Source organism: Bubalus kerabau, chromosome 9 (genome assembly GCF_029407905.1).
Source record: "Bubalus kerabau isolate K-KA32 ecotype Philippines breed swamp buffalo chromosome 9, PCC_UOA_SB_1v2, whole genome shotgun sequence".
NCBI classification, from domain to species: Eukaryota; Metazoa; Chordata; class Mammalia; order Artiodactyla; family Bovidae; genus Bubalus; species Bubalus kerabau.
The window spans coordinates 74,611,277-74,627,377 of record NC_073632.1 but is presented as its reverse complement, the minus strand read 5'-3'; the positions used below and the strand labels follow the sequence as shown (position 1 = coordinate 74,627,377).

General features: G+C 39.2%; 1 protein-coding gene and 1 long non-coding RNA gene across 5 annotated transcripts in view; one reads left to right on the top strand and one right to left on the bottom strand.

The window, feature by feature from the left end:
- The window catches only part of LOC129620004 (uncharacterized), an 88,601-nt gene extending 75,275 nt beyond the window's left edge, over positions 1-13,326 (bottom strand). Inside the window, exon 1 of the long non-coding RNA XR_008698338.1 lies at positions 13,254-13,326. This is a non-coding gene — a long non-coding RNA (uncharacterized LOC129620004). The remainder of the gene's footprint in view (positions 1-13,253) is intronic.
- Positions 1-16,101, top strand: part of PTPRK (protein tyrosine phosphatase receptor type K) — a 635,100-nt gene that overhangs the window by 48,274 nt on the left and 570,725 nt on the right. The gene's annotated exons all lie outside the window — the stretch shown is intronic.

The window sequence follows — 16,101 nt, the reverse complement described above, 5'->3', positions numbered from 1 at the left end:
CCTGATATAGATCATAGATATGATCATAGATCACCTGACATAGGTCAGGTGTCCTTGGTACTTGGTAAAGGTCATTCTGACAATTCAGTTATAAGAAGGGACTGAAGGTGTATGGAGGAACTAGAGACATAATCATTAATTCACATGTGAGGAGTAGGGGCTTGGGCTAAAATGACATTTCAGGATGAAGAAAGGAGAGATCAGGGAGATATGGTCGTGGTAGAAATGACAGAGTTTGCAGACAGCTTGAAGTTTGAGGAAGAAGAAGAGGGAAAGAGATAAAAATAACTACATTTTGGAGCCTAGGGGATTGGGAGGACTATGAACACTGAATGAACCTTGCTGACAGTTAAGGGAAATTTGCGAACACTTGCTTATTGTTGGGGGAAGAAGACGAGCTCAGGTTTTCACATGTCAAATTGTAGTTGACGTCTGAGTGAGATGCCCTGCAGGCATTTGGAAGTACCTCAGTGAAAGAGGAATGGGAGCAGTCAGGTGTGGTGGTGGCTCCTGGGTGTCAGCCACGGACTCTTCAGAACTAAAAGTGAACGAGCTCCTTGAGGAAGGAATGGGAAGGAAAAAAGAGTAGGGACCTAAGGTTGGAGGGAGAGTGATGGAAAATTCTTTGTGTAATTTACAGTCAGTGTGTGAAAGTTAAGGCGGGTAACAAATTAGAGAAATGGGGGCCAAGGAGACCCAAGAGATCAAGAAAGCCTGTGATAATAGGTGACCTGAAGTAGTCTCCTTGTACTATTTCCAGGCTATGGGGGTGGCAGAGGATGACATGGCTAGATAGCATCACTAACTCAATGGACACAAAATCTGAGCAAACGCTGGGAGATAGTGGAGGACAAGGGAGCTGGGCGTGTTGCAGTCCATGGGGTCGCAGAGTTGGACATGACTTAGCAACTGAACAACAACAGCAAAGTATAAGAAAGAATTTTTTGGAAGAAGTAAAAATTATAATACATCACCTATTTTAACCACAGGACAGAATATAGAAATTCTAAGCAGGAAAATAAACAGTATGAAGTAAAATTCAAGACACTCAATTTAGTGTGCCAAGAGAGAAGAAAAATATCCTCCCCCACCCTGAAGTCTGTCTTACAGTGAGCAATTAACAATCCCTTCTAATGCTTTTTTCAAATCTTACCTAAGCTGCACTACCCTTTACCCAAACAAAGCATGTCCCTTGTAGCAAGATAGAAAGCCTCTGTGTGACATCTCCACTTCCTTAACTACTGAGATTAAAAATATACCCCTTCCCAATCTGTTTACTACAAAGAGGCCATGGACTAGCATTGTTTGATCACGCCTCATCTGTAAACACTGTGTGTGAGTTCAAATGGATTTTGTTACAGTGGAATTTGGACAGTGGGACTGAGTCAGTATAGGACTTTATGATGCTGTTTAGTTTGTAAATAAGAACTTGAAGTAGAACTTACGGTAACATCTACCGAGGATGGCAAAGATTACTCTCTTACTTCCGCTCCCCAGCTAATTTTCATTGTTGTGATCATATCAGAAGTCAAGTGCGGATTTTTTTTTTTTTTTTTTTTAATCTGAGACATATAGTTAGTTTCAGTAACTTGGCACTGGAACTGTACATTTTATTGAGGCCGGGGAGGTAAAGCACTGGTGAACATCTGGACTATTGAGTACACCACTAACATTGCGGCAGGACCAGAGGTCCCCTGGATCTCAGATGGGCTAGTCCCTGAGCAGTATTTTTTTCTTTCAGCTAAAACAATACCACGTCCAGTCTGGTATAGTCAGTGTTTGCTTAGGAGGCTGTACCCCTGCCTCAGTCCCTTCCCTTCTACCCACTGAGAACTCGTGGCTTTCTCTGTAGCTCTTTTGAAAGGAATGGGAATCCTTCTATCTTGGGCGAGGAAGATAAAGCTGGCAGGATGCTGAAAGTGGGGGTGACGGGGAGCTGAATACTCAACTTGCTTAGTCCAGGGAGAGGAATGTCTGCTGACTTTTGTATACTAGGAATTTTATTCTGAACAGTATATCTCATTCTACAACTGAATGCACTTCTTAATTTGCTTGCAAATTAGCAAAACTTTTACAATATTTTTTTACTACTTTTTTTTTCCTAGCTATACTTCTTTTCTTTGATGTGGCAGAACTATGAAAATGTTCTGCTAAGTAACATAAACCCAAGGCATGATTATCTTTCCTTTTGTTGACAAACAAAGCAGTGCCCCACATGAATTTGAGGTCATGTCTCTTCTAGAAGCGGCAAAAGCATCATAAAAACACAAAATGGCCTATATCCACATTCTTATTTTGCAGTATTATTCTGTTTGCCTTTGTCAGGATAAAGGTCATGTTAGGTTTCCCTGAAAACGTGTATTCCACTTTCCAGAGGAGATAGGTGACCAACAGCATGTGAGAGCTGTTCCAGCATTAGTAAGTAAAAGTACCAAGCAGTACTTCAGGTAGGGGACAGTTCACAGGGAGGGAGAATAAACCACTGCAAGCATCTGTCTCTGGTGTGTGGATGCATCCCATTGCAGCCACCAAGGCTCAGACATAATAATGGTTCTGGGCTGGATCCAGCGAGGAGGGAAAAAGTGAGGTTCTTATGTGTACGCTGATTTCGCTATCAGAGAATAAAGTGTGGGGAGGAGAGATGTGGGGAAGGTGGGAAGGAATCCATGAACCACAGCAGAATTGTGCCAGTTCTTAAATTCTTTGGTCTTTGTTTTGTTCTTTTTTTCATTGAGGATTAATATCAAAACAGTCTCTCCAGAGATTTCCTATGTTCATTAATTCAAGTCGAGAAGAATGCCTTGCCTCTTCTTTCAATTACTTTATTTAAATAGCATCAACACATCCCTCTACATGTAGTGCCTCGTTCTTTCTCTGATTTAATGGTAGTGACAGTGGCATATGGAGAAGGACACCAGGGCGTGAAGCTGTTAATGCCTCAGAGTTGAGCTCCGCCTCTTCTCAGACCTGTGACATGAAGGTGGCTTTTGAATAGGAACTTTATTATCATCAACTTTGCTCTATTCTTCATTGGAAAAAAATGCCACTGTTTAACTGGTATATTTCAATATGTTTTGTATGTGCCAAGTTTACATCACAAATATCAGCTGCTTTTTTACACAAAAGAATTGTTCTTTTCTGGGTGTTTTAGAAAGCACTAGGTAAGTGTGTTCTTTTCTTTAGTGCTTTTAAATAATATTAGTTGATTTATGGTAGTTACTTCTCTTGAAGTTTAGCTTTTAGACTTTAATGTATAGGTTACAAAAAAGAGATGGCAGTTTATGGTAAATGTTGACTATAACTGTGAAAGTAATGGTGCTACCTTTTTTCCCCCTCTCTGGTACAAGATATCTGCAAGAGATTCCTAAATGCAACTGTGTGTATTTTTTTTTTTTAACAGAATTTTTTAGCTTCCTGAATTAAACTTGGCTTGCTTTATTTGGCAATAAGTGTGTGACTTTTTCAAATATTTAATTCAAGGTAATTTCACATCAAAGTGGTTAAATATTTTTATTCTGTGTGGCATTCTTAACTGTTCTGCTTCTTAAAATCACGTTTTAACTTTTTATTGCCTCTTTATTAAATATTTGGAAAATCAAACATATGTAGGCATTCCTTTTTATGTAAGAGTGGTAACTAACAACTTATTGATAGTAAAATTTGATTGTTTTTAAAATTTCAAGATGGATTTTTTTTGAAAAGCAGTTTAGAAAGAACCTATATTTATTTACATTTATCATTATCTAGACCTTAATATCACATGGTCTAAATTCCTCAGTAATTAATTGCAGATTTCTAGGACTTAAATAAGAAATAAAACATAAACCTCAAAAATAACTCAGTAATTTGTTGAATCGAATCAAAATGAAGTTATGTTTTTTTAGCCACAGGTGAAAACAATTATTTTCAGAGGTCTACCAAGTCATAGTAAAGAGAGTGTTGAAATAAAACTAAATCTACATATTTTATACACTTGTGAAACGAAACCTACTTTATTAAAATAGCTTTATGATTTTCTAGCGTGTTATTTATCTAAAGATTAACACCTACACGACAATGCTGCTTATATAGTTTTAGTGAGTTGACCTCAGACAGAACGGATGCTCTCCAATGCACAGGATGTACTGGACATAGTCATAGTCAGGTACTATGTGAGATGTTTTTGAGGGTCTGTTTACATGACCCCAATACAAACAAAATTTCTTCTTACTATGAGAGGAAAGGGTGCTGGTGAACACAAGGATTGTTATGGAAAGAAGTAGATCATGGGCAGCAGAATTAGGTCTGCTAATTGCCCTCTTTGGGGAATTGCAGAATAAAATAATGAATAAAATTTAACAGAAAAACCTATGTTGGGAAAACATCCTTTCTAATCTTTTGATCTGTCTGTCACAACCAGCGCTAATTTTGAATAATTGATGCAATGTTGATGAAATGGCATTAGTGTAAGTATGAAATACCCTCCAGAGATACTGAACATGGTACTAGCATGTGGCTGTAAACCCTCTCTTTTATTTGGAAGTGCCATCTGTTTCCTCCAAAAGAAATTTAAGCTGTTTTTGCCATCAGTGAAATATGGTTGACTCTTTACTCAAAATGGTGTTCCAGCTCAGTCCTTACCTCTGTGCTTTACATCTATTTAAGGCAGTAACCACAGGGGTGCCCAGGAGTGTATCTTAATCTCAACATTTTTATAAGCAGCTGTGTCATTTGCTCACACATGCTTCATACCAGTCCTTCAGAGTTCCAGTTACCCAGATGATTCTCCTTCCTTCCTAACACCCAAATCTCTACTGTCTCTTTAACATTTCCCATACCTGTACCTCCTGGCTATTCCAGTTGCTTTAGCTAAAGCCCTCAGAGTGTCTCTTTTGGACTATTGCAATAGGCTCCTTATCTGCTCTCATGCCTTGGCTGTATAAATGACCTGCTCTAACCAATCCATCTTTCACTGCACTCTGAAAGTGATTTGTCTGACACAAAAATCTGATCATGTGGGTTCTTTCTTAAATGTTCACTGCTTCCCTGTGGCCAAAGGAATATAGCTTTACGTCTTAAATGATTTCAGTGTATGAGGCACTCTTTAAATATATTATCTTGTATAATCCTCACAGCAAGTAAATGAGGTACTTTGCTAACCCTTATTATCTCCATTTTACAAATAAGGAAACAGACACACAGAGTTAAAGTGTCTGGCCCAAGGTCACGTAGCTGATAATGACAGGGCCTGAATCTGGCCCAGGGAGCCTGTCTGTAAAAACTACGCTATGATGCTTCTAACTTCTTAACTTCTCATAAAGGCAGGGTTTGAAACCCAGAGTGGATGGAGAGAGGTCGTACTCATTTTATATCTTCTATACTGTGTGTGTGTGGCCTGCCTTGCCACTCACTTCCTAAAAAAGCGATTGTTTAAAATTTTACCATATAAAATTAATGTGGAAAGATAATAGTTCTTGGTCTGAGAACTGGTGTATCATAAATCTTAATAGTTCTTAAAATATCACGTTCATTGTATGGCTTAAATTTTAGTTGAGCTCATAGGCATTTTTAAGTGTACTTACAATACTCATTCATCTCTTTATTTTTTTGGAGGGCAGTGTCTCTTTCTGTCTTTGTGTAGTTGACAGTTTGGGGTATACATGTTGCTCCAGAGAGAAATATAATGACACTGAGCCTTGGTATAAAGATTCTTCACTTCTTGCTCCAGCCTGAGGCAATCATGAGTTTTCAGTTGTTGCAGAAGTTCAGAAAACTTAAATTTTGATAGACAGAGCCATTGAAAACTTTTCATCTTAAAGTTTGATTTGAGAAAAGGAATATACAAATACAAATAGCCTCATTTTACCAACTCCTTCTCATTCTTTCAATTTGCAGTTTATTCTAAGCATTTATTCAGTCTTCTGAGGTCATTGATTTTTCCTTCTAGTGTCAGATAAGTTAGAAAGACTATTTTTTCCATTGAAAAATGTATTATTTCTTGGTCATAGTTTAAACTTCTGTGAATGACTCCAAACAGGTCAATGTCTAGTCTATCTTCCATATGCGAATCCTTCATCTATTTGATGAGGGCCAGCATTTCTCCCTGTGTCACCTCCTTTAAATAATTATTCAGCTTCCTCCCACAATACTTTCAGGGTTTTTTTTGTTTTTTTTTTTTCCATCATGGTCCCATTTTGAATTTGAAGACCCAAGTATATTATAAATAGATATGGTTTAGTGTCACCTAGAATATCAGATATCTTAAATAGAACCTCATTGTTGGTCTCTGTTATGGCTGAATTGTGTCCCCTCAAAATTCATGTGTTAAAGTCCTAACTCTCAGTATCTCAGAACATGACTGTATTTGGAGATACTGCCTTTAAAGAGACACTAATGTAAAATGAGATTATGAATGGGCCCTAATCCAGTGCAACTGGTGTCCTCATAAGAAGAGGTTAGGAAAGGAAAAAGAAAATGAAGAAATTAGGGCACAGTCAAGTATAGAGGGAAGTCCACGCAAGGACACGGTGAGAATCTGCCCATGTGTAAGCCAGAGAGAGAGGCCTTTTAAGAAACCAGATCTGCCAACACCTGGATCTTGGACTTCTAACCCCAGAATTGTAAGAAAAATATATATATATGTATTTCCAGTCACCTAGTCTGTGGTATTTTGTTAGGGCAGGCTTCATAAACTAGTATAGTTTCTAAACTTTGTATCCTAGTTCCTCAAGCCCAAGATGATTATTGAACCATGTGGCCCTGGTAGGTTAAGTGAAAAGGAATGATTTATACACAAACTCACAATTGAGATTGTACAAAATGTGAGGCTTTGTTTTTGTGTTATTTTGTCTTGAATGTCTGTTTTCTACTTTGAACTGCATAGTGAGAGACAGCAAAGAATCTGCCTGCCAAGCAAGAGACGTGGGTTTGATCCCTGGGTCAGGAAGATCCCCTGGAGAAGGGAATGGCAGCCCACTCCAGTATTCTTGCCTGGAGAATCCCATGGACAGAGGAGCTTGGTGAGCTACAGTCCACGGGGTCTCAAAGAGTCAGACACAACAGAGTGAATAACACACACACACACTGTAGAAATGAGTGTTCATTTTTGAGCAAAAACAGTGAAAGTTAAAAAATACGGCTTTTAAACGTAACTGGTAACTTCATAGGATAGGTTTTGTATAACGTAAATGAGAGCTTCACAAGATAGGTTTTGTGTGCTGATGAGCAAGGGATTCTAATTATTTGAATCTTCAGAACATTTGCTTGAGTTGGTGTTCTGGAGCTTGAGAGATTTTAGGACCATCAAATATTAAGAGTTTTAGAAGTTCTAAAATTCTCCAAGAGCTCCTTGAAAAATAACTAGCAACAGATGAGTCATTTAATATTTCTGAACATCTTGATTTCTGATCATAAACTGATACCATCATGGATTCTGTGATATATAAACAGATTATGAAATTACCATTTGTATCCATCATAGTAAACATTGACTTGGGAAAGAATCATTAGTGGATGTTAAATTGGGGGCAGAACCATTTTGATGGAGAGTAGACTATTTACCTGGTCTTAAAGCATCACTCTACAGATTTTTACTAACTGTAAGGGCAAAAAAAGAGTACTTGTATAATGGAGAAACAGACTTAAAGATCATTAAGTTGGGGCACAAAGATATCATGTGCATCTGGGTATAATATGATAAGAAAAACAAAATTATTTTTGTTATGTTCTGATTATGAGTACGTTACCTGAATCTGATCATGACGAAACATCAAATAAACCCAAATAGAGGAATATTCTTAAAAAAAAAACAAAAAACACCTGGCTTGACTTCTTCAAAATGAAAATGTCATGAAATACAAAAAAAACCTGAGAAATTGTTTTGGATTAAAGAAGTCTGAGAGATGTGAAAATTAAATGCATGATCCTGGGTTGACTCCAAGACTGGGAAATATAGGTGAAAAAATGTTATTGAGACAACTGACAGTGGAACATGAACCATGAATTATATCAGGGATCAGAAAAACCTTTTATCCTGTAGTTCAGTTCAGTTGCTCAGTCGTGTCTGACTCTTTGCGACCACATGAATCGCAGCACACCAGGCCTCCCTGTCCGTCACCAACTCCTGGAGTTCACTCAGACTCACGTCCATCGAGTCAGTGATGCCATCCAGCCATCTCATCCTCTGTCGTCCCCTTCTCCTCCTGCCCCCAATCCCTCCCAGCATCAGGGTCTTTTCCAATGAGTCAACTCTTCACATGAGGTGGCCAAATTACTGGAGTTTCAGCTTTAGCATCATTCCTTCCAAAAAAATCCCAGGGCTGATCTCCTTCAGAATGGACTGGTTGGATCTCCTTGCAGTCCAAGGGACTCTCAAGAGTCTTCTCCAACACCACAGTTCAAAAGCATCAATTCTTTGGCGCTCAGCCTTCTTCACAGTCCAACTCACACATCCATACATGACCATTGGAAAAAACATAGCCTTGACTAGCTGGACCTTTGTTGGCAAAGTAATGTCTCTGCTTTTGAATATGCTATCTAGGTTGGTCATAACTTTCCTTCCAAGGAGTAAGCATCTTTTAATTTCATGGCTGCAGTCACCATCTGCAGTGATTTTGGAGCCCCAAAAAATAAAGTCTGACACTGTTTCCACTGTTTCCCCATCTATTTCCCATGAAGTGATGGGACCAGATGCCATGATCTTCGTTTTCTGAATGTTGAGTTTTAAGCCAACTTTTTCACTCTCCACTTTCACTTAAGGGACCCAATAGTAAAATTTTTAGGCTTTGTGGGCCATAGTATCTCTTTTGAAACAACTACCTAACTGTTGTTCACTTTGTTGCCATGGACAAAACAGAAAATGAGCATGGCTCAATTCCAGTAAAATTTTATTTACAAAATCACTTGTGGGTCAGGTTCAGCCCAAGAATTTGCTGAACTCTATATTATGTAATCATATTGTATCAATTTTAAAGTTTCTGAATGTGGTAATAGTATTGTGGTTATAAGAGTATTCCTGTGGTTTGGAAATACACACCATGGAAATACTGACGAGTAAAGTGCATGCTATGTGCAACCAACTGCTATTGTTTAGGAAATGTAACTAAATTGTATAGAGTTACATAGAATAAATATTGTGGAAAGGGAAAGAAACAAATGTGACAAAAAACGTTGAAAATTGGTGAATTTGATTAATAAAGAATGTGCAGGAGTTCTTTGTATTATATTTGCAACATTTATGTAAGTTTGAAATTATTTCAAAATAAAAATATAAAAGCAAATTAACAAAGTTCCAGATATTGAAAGGAGGTAAGGAAACAAAAAACAAAAGTAACAGTCAACACACACGTGCACGTACACCCACTTCCAGTGTGTTTGGCTGTGTCGCACCATCTGTGACATGCAGAGCCATGTGAATAAACAGAAGCTACAAAACCAGGCTTCTAGGGGACTATTCAAATCAAAGGCAGAATTCATGAAGGGGGTGGGGGCGGGAAAGAATGGAATTAAGAACAAAGGCTCAGCAGAACCTCCTGATTTCATAGGGCTTTTATGTTCTCTTGAGGGACCAAGCCTTGTGGAGAAAGCAAGATGTGGAAGGGTAGCTTCTGCTTTTGTCTGCTTTCCTTCTCCTCCTCCCAGTTTCTGTGTCTCTTTCCTGCTCTCTGTACATCCCTCTTCAGCCCTTGTGTTTCAGTTATTGGTCTGTTTTTTAGTCGTATTCTTCTACTTTTCACCTCCCCTCTCATAATTTGCTTCTGATATGTTCTTATACATTAACTCTGTTAAAATTGTTGTAGAGAAACATCATCAATACAACTATGTTCAGAGCCTTTGAAACCCAGCCCCCAAACTGCAGTGAAAATATCCAATATTAACCTCACATGCATTCGAAGATATCCGCTGGACCTCTAGCTTGTGAATAAAAATAGGAAGGAATGTGGCTCAACTGTGAGTCCATTAGCTTGGTCCATTTCACAGTCAGGCCACTGTCTCTTTATTGATTGGCCTGCTTTTGGTGTGTGTGTGTTTGTATTTTGGAGGTTGTTTTATATGTATTATGTGTATTTCTGATTTCCATTTTTCACTTGTGACTGTTTCCCTTTGAAAGTGAAGTCGCTCAGTCGTGTCCGACTCTTTACAACCCCATGGACGGTAGCCCGCCAGGCTCTTCCCATGGGCTTTTCCAGGCAAGAAGACTGGAGTGGGTTGCCATTTCTTTCTCAAGGGGATCTTCCCCACTCAGGGATTGAACCCAGGTTTCCTGCATGGCAGGCAGACTCTACCATGTGAGCCACCAGGGAATCCTTTGATCCTTTTGTTCCCCTTTAAGACCTCTCTTTTCCCCACTGATATACTCCCTATCAACTGAAGAGACTTGCAGCAGCAGCAGCAGCAGCAGCATACTCCCTATCACGTCTCTATTGTCCCATTTGCACCTTGCCCCAAACTCTTCTTGATAGCTGTTTTTCCTTTTTTGTTGCATATAAAAAAGTATTTTATATGTTAAAGATATGTGATGCGATGACTTAATATATGTACACATTGTGAAATGAGAACCATAATCAACTAATATATTCACCATCTCACATAAGTTACCATGTTTAGTGTGTGTGTGGTGATAACACTTAAGATCTTCTCCCTTGGCAAATTTCAAGTGTACAATTCAGTATTGTACAGCAATTCTACATCATCACCGTGTTGTACATTAAATCCATAAAACGTATTCATCTTATAACTGAAAGTGTGTACGCTTTGACCAGCACCTCCCCATTTCCACCCTCCCCACAACCCCCACCAGTTCCTGGAGACCACTCCTATTCTCTGGTTCCATGAGTTTGACTCCCCCCGCCCCACCCCAATCATCATTGTTTTTCTTCTGGAACAAGATTGTCCCATCCTTTTCTACTTATATTTCATAATATCTAAACTTCTCTGCCCAACTCATTTTTATCTATTCATTTCCTGCTCCAGTTTTTGCTTCTAAACGTATTGAAAATCAAACACTTCAATTTGTTCAGTAAAATTTTACACACACATAAAATCACATAGTTAACTAGAAAACTGAATATTCTGCAGATGCTTTTTAGGCATATTTATGATAGTGGTTGGGCTTCCCAGGTGGCTCTTGTCTTCCAAGCAGGAGACCGCAGGTTTGATCCCTGTGTTGGGAGGATCCCCTGGAGATGGAAATGGCAACCCACTCCAGTATTCTTGCCTAGAGAATCCCATGGAAAGAGGAGCCTGGTGGGCTATAGTCCATGGGGTCACAAAAGAGTCAAACATGACTGAGTGGCTAAACAGCAGTAACAGCAGCAGTGTGATAGTGTTTGGGAAAATGTTGCATATATGTGCTCTGAATGTTTTTATCTACTGGTTTCAATTGTCAGTTACTCTCAGGCATACTAAACTCATTCAAGCCGAGAGAACACTGTTGCATAAAATTTATTTTTAAATGTGCTTCAGTGGTATTTGTTGAAGGCACTATCATGTATTCTGACAATAGGATATTTTGACTTTCCAATTTAAAAGAGACATAGTGTTAGTCGCTCAGTCTTGTCTGACTCTTTGCGACCCCTTAGACGGTAGCCCACTAGGTTCCTCTGTCCATGAGATTTCCCAGGCAAGAATACTGGAGCGGGTTGCCATTTCCTTCTTCAGGAGATCTTTCTGACCCAGGGATTGAACCTGTTATCTCCTACACTGGCAGGTGGAGTTTTTACCATTGAGCCACAAGGGAAGCCCTAAAAAAAGCTATTATAGATTAACAAAATGATTTCATAGAAAAGAAAGCAAAGCTCAAAAAGCAATTCGTAATTAGCATTCATGAAACAGAGAAACAACTTTAGAGCTCAGAGGAATCTTAGTTGTTTAGTTGGGTCCTACTCTTTGCAACCGCATGGACTGCAGCCCGACAGGCTCCTTTGTCCATAGAATTCTCCAGGCAAGAATACTGGAGTGGGTTGCCTTTCCTTCTCTGGGGGATTTTCCTGACCCAGGGATCAAACCTATGTCTCTTGCTTTGCAGGCAGGTTCTTTGCTATCTGAACCACCAATGAAGCCCCAAAGGAATCTTAGAACAGTTCAATAAACTCCATTATACAAAAATAAGGAAACTGAGGCCCAAGGAGAAGTAACTTAACTGTTTTAGTGAGGTCTGAAGTAGATCACTGAAGTAGATTGCCGGGAGAAATATCAATAACCTCAGATATGCAGATGACACCACCCTTATGGCAGAAAGTGAAGAGGAACTCAAAAGCCTCTTGATAAAGGTAAAAGAGGAGAGTGAAAAAGTTGGCTTAAAACTCAACATTCAGAAAACGAAGAGCATGGCACCTGGTCCCATCACTTCCTGGGAAATAGATGGGGAAACAGTGTCAGATTTTATTTTTTTGGGCTCCAAAATCACTGCAGATGGTGACTGCAGCCATGAAATTAAAAGACGCTTACTCCTTGGAAGGAAAGTTATGACCAACCTAGATAGCATATTCAAAAGCAGAGACATTACTTTGCCAGCAAAGGTCCGTCTAGTCAAGGCTATGGTTTTTCCAGTAGTCATGTATGGATGTGTGAGTTGGACTGTGAAGAAAGCTGAGCACTGAAGAATTGATGCTTTTGAACTGTGGTGTTGGAGAAGACTCTTGAGAGTCCCTTGGACTGCAAGGAGATCCAACCAGTCCATTCTGAAGGAGATCAGCTCTGGGATTTCTTTGGAAGGAATGATGCTAAAGCTGAAACTCCAGTAATTTGGCCACCTCATGCGAAGAGCTGACTCATTGGAAAAGACTCTGATGCTGGGAGGGATTGGGGGCAAGAGGAGAAGGGGACGACAGAGGATGAGATGGCTGGATGGCATCACTGACTCGATGGATGTGAGTCTGAGTGAACTCCGGGAATTGGTGACGGACAGGGAGGCCTGGCGTGCTGCTATTCATGGGGTCGCAAAGAGTCTGACACGACTGAGCAACTGAACTGAACTGAAATGAACTGAAGTAGATCATGAGTTTTGCTTTTTTTCTTAACTGTATGGGATGATTAGTTTACCATTATGCTTAGGAATAAGAGATTTTATAAAATATTTTGTTAGCTGCAAAGTTTTTATTGTATTAGTTTTTTATGGCTGTTGCAACAGATTGCAACAAAGTCAGTAGCTTAAAGATGAAAAAATTTATTAATTTATATTTTTAGAAGTTAGAGGGCAGAGGGATCTCACTGGGCTACAATCAAGGCAGGTCCTGATTTCTTCTGGAAGCTTTAGAGTGTATCCATTTCCTTACCTTTTCCTGCTTCTGGAGGGCACCTATCTTCTGTGGCTCCTGGTTCCCTTTCTCTGTTTTTAAAGTCAGCATGGTCAGGCCACACCCTTGTCACAGTGCTATCTCTCAAGTTCTCTTCTGCTTCCTCTTCCATGTTTAAAGATACTCATGATTACATTGGGTTTACCAGGTAATTCAGGATAATCTCCTCCACTCAAAGCCAGCTGATAACAGCCTTAATTCCATCTGCAACCTTAAGCCCACTTTGTCACATAATCTAACATAGTCACAGTTTCCAGAGATTATATTGTCTGGCTGCTATAGACACTTCTGGGCTGGGTTGTGATTATTCCATCACAAGTGCTAGTCTAAGTATTTGTGTTAAAATAAAAATGAGACTAGAAACACATTTGTTTGGAGGCACAGATATAGACTTATTTGATTGTTTAATGTTCCGATTTCTTCCATATGGAAGAAATATCCTTAACCCTTATGTTAGGGCATTTCCTTAAAGGTACTATAGGATGTTAATAAATAACAACAGTATAAGAAATGGCCAGTGTTTTGTTTTATTGGGTTAGAAGTGGCTCTCTGGGTGAGGATATAAATTATTTTGGAGGTATTTTCAAGTTATTGGAAGTTGAGCAACTCAGGCATGCTCTCCTTGTGCACATTCTTAGCTTAATAATTTATAACAACAACTTCCCTTAGCATATATATACAGCTAACCACAAAGATAACCTTTTGTTTCTTGATAGATGGCTTAATATATGCTTTCTAGCTAGATAAAATAAATGGAGGAAAGCACTCATTTATAGTGGTCAGTTCTATTTTTTTCAAGGTTAGATACTGGTCTGGTTTTGTTAATCTTGCCATGGATATTGTGATCTTATTTTTCTACAACTCTGAAAAGTACATTTATCATTGCTATCAACAAACTACCTTGTTTCAAGCTTGTGAGATTTATTTATCATAGGGAGCTTCCATGAGAAAGGAACTTATGTTGTGTTGATGAAATCAGATACATTACTCTTTTTAGGGGGGAAAAGTTGTATATATTGAATTTCTCTAGCTTGAGGCAGTGTTTCTGTTTGGTACAGAGGTTTTAGAAAATTATTTCTGATTGAGATAGAAGAATTGCAAATCTATGATTAAAGGAAAATGAAAAAACACTAATTAGGTGGGAGATAGGAGAAAATAGTACTAGTAACAGTCTGTGTCTTTATGGGGGGTAGGAGTGGACATAACTATAAATGAATGGCCAAGGCAGAGGTTTAGATGCTGTCCATGGAAATCATGGAATTACTGGTAGGTTTGTTAGGAAATCCTTTTCTTTAAATCTATCTCCATGATAATTTTGTAGTCATAAAATTTTATGGTCAGAGATATAGATTCAACAGTATTATACACTTGAGCACTGAAAAGAATGTCAGTCTAAATAGAGACAAATTACATTATCTGAAAATAAACTTTATATAATAAGAAATATCCAGTGGTGCTATTGACAGGCAGTTAAATGAGGGTCCTAATAAACTCCTGCTGAAGAGTGTAGTTAACTAAAAGCTTGGAATTCAAGATATGTGTGATGTTGCCAGAATGAAATTTGTTCAAGATTGTGTGTGCTTTATGTATATATTTGTAAAAACAGAGAAATATCAGCTTTTTAATATTTGGAGAAACAGTGAATTCCAAATTAGTTAGTACTGATGACTCAGTCACCAATAAAAAAGACTTGTCTTCTTTGTTGTCAGGTAAGATTTCTCAGATTAGAACAGTCTTTGTTTGATGAGAACTTGAATGTCTACTAATTGCCTGGTATGCTAGATGGCATCACTGACTCAATGGAAATGAGTTTGAACATGCTCTGGAAGATGGTGGAGGACAGGGAAGCCTGGCATGTTGCAGTCCATGGGGTCACAAAGAGTCGGACATGACTGAGCAACTGAACAACAGCAATGCGAGGTGGTGGCGTTCCCTGATGGCTCAGCAGTAAAGAATCCACCTGCGATGCAGGAGACTTGGATTTGATTCCTGGGTCAGGAAGATCCCCTGGAGGAGGGCATGGCAATCCACTCCAGTATTCTTGCCTGGAGAATCCCATGGACAGAGGAGCCTGACTGACTGCAGTCCATAGAGTCACAAAGAGTTGGACACGACTGAAGCGACTGAGCATGCACACGTAGCATGCTGGGTGGTCAACAGAGGATACTGAATATAAGCAAATTTAGCCCTTGACCTCGTGGAGATTATAGTCTCATGAGGAAGATAAATATTAACTAAATTACACGCTGCTATGAGTATCTTGGAAAGCTTCTCCCAAAAAAGTGAATTTTGATTTGAGGGACAAATAGCAATTAATAAAGCAATGAATTAGAGGAGGGCACAGAGTTCAATCTGAGGGAACTACATTTGCCAAGCCACCAGGGCTTCCTTGGTGGCTTAGACAATAAAGAATTCACCTGCAATGTGCGAAGCCTGGGTTAGATACCTCTGTTGGGAAGATCCCCTGGAGAAGGGAATGGCCACCCACTCCGATATTCTGGCCTGGAGAATTCAATGGACAGAGGAGCCTGGTGCACTACTGTCCATGGATTCACAAAGAGTTGGACACAACTGAGCGACTTTCAGTCTCTGCTCTACAAAGACCGTGTGACTAAAGATGCTGGAAACCATAAGAGTACAGAGTGGAAGAGTGTTGAGTGAGATGAAGATGGAGAGGAACGTGATGCTGAGGTTAGGGACAGACAACAGGAAGTCATTCAAGGGATGTAAGAAGGGGTGGTAATGGTGGTGATAAAATTGCATTTCTGTTTCAGAAGATCATTTTGGCTGCAGTGTAGAAACTAGAATGGAAACAAGTAGGAATGGC